This window comes from Aotus nancymaae, unplaced genomic scaffold, assembly GCF_030222135.1.
Source record: "Aotus nancymaae isolate 86718 unplaced genomic scaffold, 86718_ANA_hifiasm-v0.15.2.pri h1tg000011l, whole genome shotgun sequence".
In the NCBI taxonomy this organism is placed as follows: domain Eukaryota; kingdom Metazoa; phylum Chordata; class Mammalia; order Primates; family Aotidae; genus Aotus; species Aotus nancymaae.
In genome coordinates this window covers 58,466,294-58,473,089 of record NW_026988422.1, presented here as the reverse complement: position 1 = coordinate 58,473,089, position 6,796 = coordinate 58,466,294, and positions in this window count along the sequence as shown.

The window sequence follows — 6,796 nt, the reverse complement described above, 5'->3', positions numbered from 1 at the left end:
AATGAAGGAATCTGCCAAACCTAAGTTTTAAACACAGGCAAGCATGACATGCTTGGAGCAAGGGCAATCAGTTTTCTGTATCTGGAGACAGTAGAAGAGCCCTCTATCCAGAGTGACATTACATTCAGGGGAAACAAGTTCACATGATTGTCCAATAGAGAGCAGCCCTTCTTCTGTCCCAAACCTGAAATTCATTAGTGTGTGTTTTAAAGACTGAGCCAAGTCACCTCCAGGGCAGTGAACCTTGTCTCAGGGACCAATTAGATGAAATGTACAAGCTCAAATTGAAAACATTTGTGTACTGCAGTCTTTCCAGGAAGTGTTCTCTAACCACTGAGCTAAACTCAGAAGAATGTATAAATATATATGCTCTGCCAACAGAATTCTATTCTAATTTTCTGTTTCTACCAAGTGTGTATCTCTCTGTTGGAAACACATGGAGTGTAAGCTGAGTGGGTTATTATGTTCTTTTAGCAGTCACACTTTGCCAAAGATCTGGTCATTCTTTCCATTAAGGTATATGAGGGTGCTATGTTTTTATTTGCTTGAGACAGGGTCTCCCTCTCTCACTCAGGCTGGAGCACAGTGCCATGATCACAGTAGCCTCAATCTCCCAGGTTCAAGTGATTCTCCCACCTCTGGCTCTCAAGTAGCTAGGATTACAGGCATATGTCACCATGCCCAGCTAATTTTTAAAAACTTTTCTGTAGAGACGGGGTTCTCACTATTTTGCCCAGGTTGGTCTTGAACTCCTGGGCTCAAACAATTCTCCCACCTTAGCCTCCCAAAGTGCTAGAATTACAGGCATGAGGCACTGTGCCCAGCCTTGGGTACTCTCTCCTAGATTAGACATGTTCAAATATTGCATAATTGTCTAATTTCTCAATGGTGGACAACAGGGTCTGCACTGTGGTTTATGATGATGGCACTACTGAAGAGTTAATGCCCAATTTCAATTAAAAGCAGGCAGTTAATTGGCATCCCATGCAGGATAATGTTCATTAGGAACCTTTTTTTCTTTTTTGGAAACAGAGTTTTGCTCTGTTGCCCAGGCTAGAGTGCAATGGCATGATCTTGGTTCACTGCAACCTCCACCTCCTGGGTTCAAGCAATTCTCCTGTGTCAGCCTTCCAAGTAGTTGGGAATACAGGCATGTGCCACCACACCCGGCTAATTTTGTATTTTTAGTAGAGATGGGGTTTCACCATATTGGTTAGGCTGGTCTTGAACTCCTGACCTCAGGTGATCTGCCTGCCTTGGCCTCCCAAAGTGCTGGGATTATAGGCATGAGCCACCACACCCGGCCATTAGGAACCTTTATTTCAAACACGGTTTCATATAGTATACAAATCCCAAACCAGATTCAAACGGTGAGAGGCTGAAGGCATCTCCTGGGCATATAAAGGGTACCTAAACAATTTTTTTCCATCAGAGAATGAGCAAAGCATAAATAGCAAACAGATAGCACAGCACTCTTTAATAAACCTCTACACTCAGCCCTCTTATGGAGGCCCACTTTTAAAATACTGTCTTTCCTTTCAATGACAAAATATAGAATCCTTAGGAAAAAAAAATTAAAGTTGCACTCTCCTAACCTAATTTTACAAGTGTTTTTGGAAAATATATTGTTTGGCTGGGCAGAGTAGCTCATGCCTGTAATCCCGGCACTTTGGTAGGCTGAAGTTGAAAGATCGCTTGAGCCCAGGGGTTTGAGACCAGACTGGGCAATGTGTTGAGGCCCCATCTCTACCAAAAAAAGAAAATACAAAAATTAGCCTACATAATGGCGTGTGCCTGTAGTCCTGGATACTTGGGAGGCTAAGGTGAGGATCATTTGAGCCTGGGAGGTTGAGGCTGCAGTGAGCCGGCAATCATGCTACTGCATAGCCCTGAGTGAGATAGAGTGAGCTCCTGTCTAAAAAAAAAAGATAAAAAAGATAAAAATTATTTCTTTTAAAAGTCCTTACAGGCCGGGTATGGTGGCTTACACCTGTAATCCCAGAACTCTTGGGAGGCTGAGGCGGGTGGATCATGAGGTCAAGAAATTGAGATCATCCTGGGCAACATGGTGAAACCCCATCTCTGCTAAACATACAAAAATTAGCTGGGTGTGGTGACATGCACCTGTAGTCCCAGCTACTCGGGAGACTGAGGCAGGAGAATCACTTGAACTCAGGAGGCAGAGGCTGCAGTGAGTTGAGATCGCGCCACTGCACTCCACCCTGGCAACAGAGTGAGACTGTCTCAAAAACAAAAACAAAAAAACCTTACAAAATTAGCCAAAATTTTGGTAACCAGCATTCTGAAGTCCTATATAGTCTAGATTTTCATAATAATTGATTCTAGTCCTTTTGTTTATAGTTTTGATCCTTTGCTCTGTAAAGCAGATCATTGATAATATTTATAATCAAAACAAATTTTAAAAAACAAAACAAATTTTTAAATTTGTTTACTATCAAAACAAATTTAAAAAACAAAACAAAACAAATTTTAAAAATCCTTTGATGTTTTTACACAAACTGTTAAGTATTTGCACAGATTTCACATAAAGCAAGATCATCAGACAAGATAATGAAATACAGTCATAGGCACAAAAGAGATACTGAAGAGCTAAAACAATATAACTCTATCAGACTAAGGATTATATACATTTCAATTTGAGTTCTGTACAAGCCTTAACTGCTTCAAGGATTGAAGCTTTCAGGTTGAAGGAAATGAACTTGTGACAATATGGCAAATGTAATGCTTTTCATGAAAGTATTGTATAAAATACTCTTGGTCAGATTTACCACAAGTATAAACACATACATCTGTAAAGTATGAGCTCAGATGATCACTTGAGAGTATTAATAATGCATGCTGTATCTCTGAGGTAGATCATGGTATCTATATTTACAAATAGTTATTAAGCACTCACCTGTGGAAGAAGATGATTCATGAAAAGACTATTTATCAGGGTTAGACAATTCCTATATACAAAGAAAAAGCTTTTTTTTTTTTTTTTTTTTTTGAGATGGAGTCTTGCTCTGTCACTCAGGGTGGAGTGCAGTGATGTGATCTTGGCTCACTGCAACCTCCACCTTCCGGGTTCGAGCGATTCTCGTGCCTCCGCCTCTCAACTAGCTGGAATTACAGGTGCACGCCACCATGCCTGACTAATATTTGTATTTTTAGTAGAGACGGGGTCTCACCATGTTGGCTAGGCCGGTCTTGAACTCCTGAGCTCAGGTGATCTGCCAGTTGGCCTCCCAAAGTGCTGAGATTACAGGTGTGAGCCACCACACCTGGCCTTCTTTTCAATAATCCTAAGCAGCATATATAACCAAGTGCCTAAGAGTTGAATGCTCAGTCCTACTTAACAACAACAACAAACCAAAAAAGCGAAACAGATGCTAGCCTCCAGAGGAAGGGAGTGTCTGACGAAATGTAGAAGGCAGGTGGACAATGAACACAGAAAAGGAGCAACCCAAAACCGCGCCAGTTTTACATGTCCATCTGCTCACTATGGGTCTGCGTTTTCTTTCACTAAGAGTTTTTCAGGGTGATTTTATTTCTCATCATCTTCCCACTTCATGCTCAAAAACTCTTGGTTGGCCATTTCCAATTCTCCAGTCACCTCACAAAAAATGTCAGTTCCTTTTCTTCCCTGAGGAAAACCTTTTTCTTTCCCCAATTTACTGATTCCCGTGGCTCTGACTGCCGTGCCCTCGGTAACTGCTTCTGGACTGGAGATTCAGCTGTTGGTAAGAATGCTGTTCCTCCCATTCCCCTTTCCCCACCTTTATCCTCAGGTATCTGACCTGACACTGCTTCCCCCACCCCATTTGCTTTCCACTTTAACCAATACCTTTCCCAAGTTGAGTAGTTTGCTAGGTGCATGGGCTTTGGGAGTGTGTATTCATCCTGGCTCAACCACCTATCAGCTATGGATCTCTCCAAACTACTTACTCTTCCTGGCCTCAGCTTGGCCATCTGTAAAACAGAAATAATATAGCACCTACCTCATAGTATTGTTCTAAGGTTCAGGTAAAACAATACATGTGAAATGCTCAGCACACTTCTAATGCATAGTATGTGCTCAGTAAAGGTTAGCTGTATTACTGCTCAGCAGTCATAAATTGTTAGCAAAGTCATGAATTTGTACTGCTTCACAGTGAAAGAATTCTTAGCTTAAAAACATCACTGACGTGTAACACTGATGCAAGCACAAAACTTAGCTTTAAACTATGTTAATATAGTTTGAGAAGAAAACCCAGCTAAAAAGCTGTGTGCTATAAAGTTCATATGAATTTCCTCATTTACTTTTTAATTACAACCCCATGTTGATGTGTTTACTTGACAAATGACATGACAACTACTGCTGTTTCCTAGTTGGTTGCTTAGACACTGACCTGCTTTTGCCTTACACAAGGGATACACTTTGTTTTGAGACGGGGTCTTGCTCTGTCGCCCAGGCTGGAGTGCAGTGGCACGATCTCAGCTCACTGCAACCTCTGTCTCCCAGGTTCAAGCGATTCTCTTGCCTGAAACTCCCGAGTAGCTGGGACTACAGGTGCCTGCCACCATGCCTAGCTAATTTTTTGTATTTTTAGTAAAGATGGGATTTCATCAACTTGGTCAGGCGAGTCTTGAATTCTTGACCTCGTGATCCGCCCACCTCGGCCTCCCAAAGTGCTGGGATTACAGGCGTGAGCCACCGTGCCCAGCCTACACTGCATTTTTGACACCCTCTTAATTAAAAGTTCAGTGACTAATGTGGTTGTGGTATTTCTAAAATTATGCAACTTGCATCTCAAACCACTGCTTTTTGGGGCCGTATCTATGTCCATTGAGTAGGCTAGTTTTGGCTTGAATATTTTTCTTAACTTCTGTACAGTTATTCAAAACAGCTCTGTAGCTGTTCCACTTGTTAAAAGGGGCTGGTTCATTGCTTTCTTAACTGGGTGATGGGTAGGGAGGGAAACATAACTGCTACAATCCTGGTTTTCTCCCCTCTTACCACTTAAATCTATATTCGGGATTACTTTTTCATAAAGATTAGCTGTTGTTTTTTTTGGATACAGGGTCTTGCTCTGTCACCCAGGCTGGAGTGCAGTGGCACGATCTTGGGTCACTGCAACTGCCACCTCCTGAGCTCAAGGGATCCTTCCACCTTAGCCTCCTACAGGCCAAGACTACAGGCATGAGACTACAGGTACATGCCACCATGCCTGGCTATTTCTTTTTAGAGATGGGGTCTCACCATGTTGCCCAGTTTGGTGTGGAACTCCTGGGCTCAAGAGATCCACCCACTTCAGCTTCCCAGCACTGGAATTACAAGTGTGAGCCACCATGCCCAGACTACTTTTTTTGATTGAAAGTAATCCAGCCTCTCTTCTGGTTCTTTTCATCTATAGTCACTAATGTTGATTATCTTCTCCTCTGATCTTTCATGACTGTGGGCTGGTGATTATCAGAATATTTAAGGCTGTAAATGTCTTCTGGTTAGTCTGTTTCTACATTGTCTTTTTCGAATCAAGCTTTATGAGACAATGGGACTGTCAACATGAAGTTTTGCTGACTTCTTACTGTATTAAATTTCTAACAAAAAGACCATAATTACATCAGGCAGAATACATTTTTAATAAATAGCCCAAAGCTGCTTTTGCTTAAGATTACTATCTTGGTGTTTAGACACTTCTTTTCACACATCCCATTACTTCATCAGAGCTGAGCTTGCTGACTCTGAACTGATTCAGAACAAACTCCAGAAACTCTTATTTCCCATAGAATTCTTGTCAAAAACGGTGACCCAAAAAGAATTTCTAAGGTAGACAGTGGGATGTGGGTACAAGAGCAGAACACAAATGAAAACTGTCTTGTTAGATTGTGATTTATCAGCAAGTCCTGGGAACAGAAAATTTAACAAAACAGGACTTCCTCAACAACTTAATTGTGACACACTAGTTGCAAAGATAATTTAAATCTTCATGCCATGTGAATGGTAGACATGATTCTGTATCCTTAAGCTCTGGAGACAGTAATCACCTAAGAAATGTGGGTGAGGCAGGGTTTGATAGGTTGGCTCAATGCTTATAATATGCTATTTAAAGTGACTGTTTCTTTTTTTTTTAATTATAAAGCCATGTATATTCAATTCAAACACATCAGGGCATTTCTCTGGGAGGCCAACAGTCTTCTTACTGTTTTAGGACTAAAAAGATACAATGCCTATTTACTGAGCAGGTCTCAAATGTTCTAAAGTTTGGCAGAAAAAGAACTTCCTAGCATTTGATCAACTGCTGTTGTGCCAGAATTGGTAGGTTTGTCCAAAAATTAAGATCAGTAACAGATTCTTATGCTCTGGAGAGTATACTTCTCATTTTACTCCCTTCATATAAAGCAAGTGACTGTGCTTTAACTACTCAAAAGCATAGTTACTGAGAAAAGCACTAATAATGATCTCATGAAAAAAAAAAAAGACTAAAAAGCCACTTTAAAAAGCTATGCTACTTACCTCCTGAAAGCAGTAGTCCCCAACAATATAAAGTCCTGAAGTTAAGTCATGATGGGACTACAAGCAAAGTGACTCATTCTATACTCATACTCATTCTCTTAACAGTTCTTCAAATTCCCACATGGAGTTCTGAATCTTGATTATGGTGGTGGTGATTACATGAAGCTACATGAGATAAAATTGCACAGAACCAACCACACACACACTCACCCCCCCCACAAACACAGAGTACATGAAGCGAGATAAAACTGCACAGAACCAAACACACACACACACACACACACACACACACACACACGC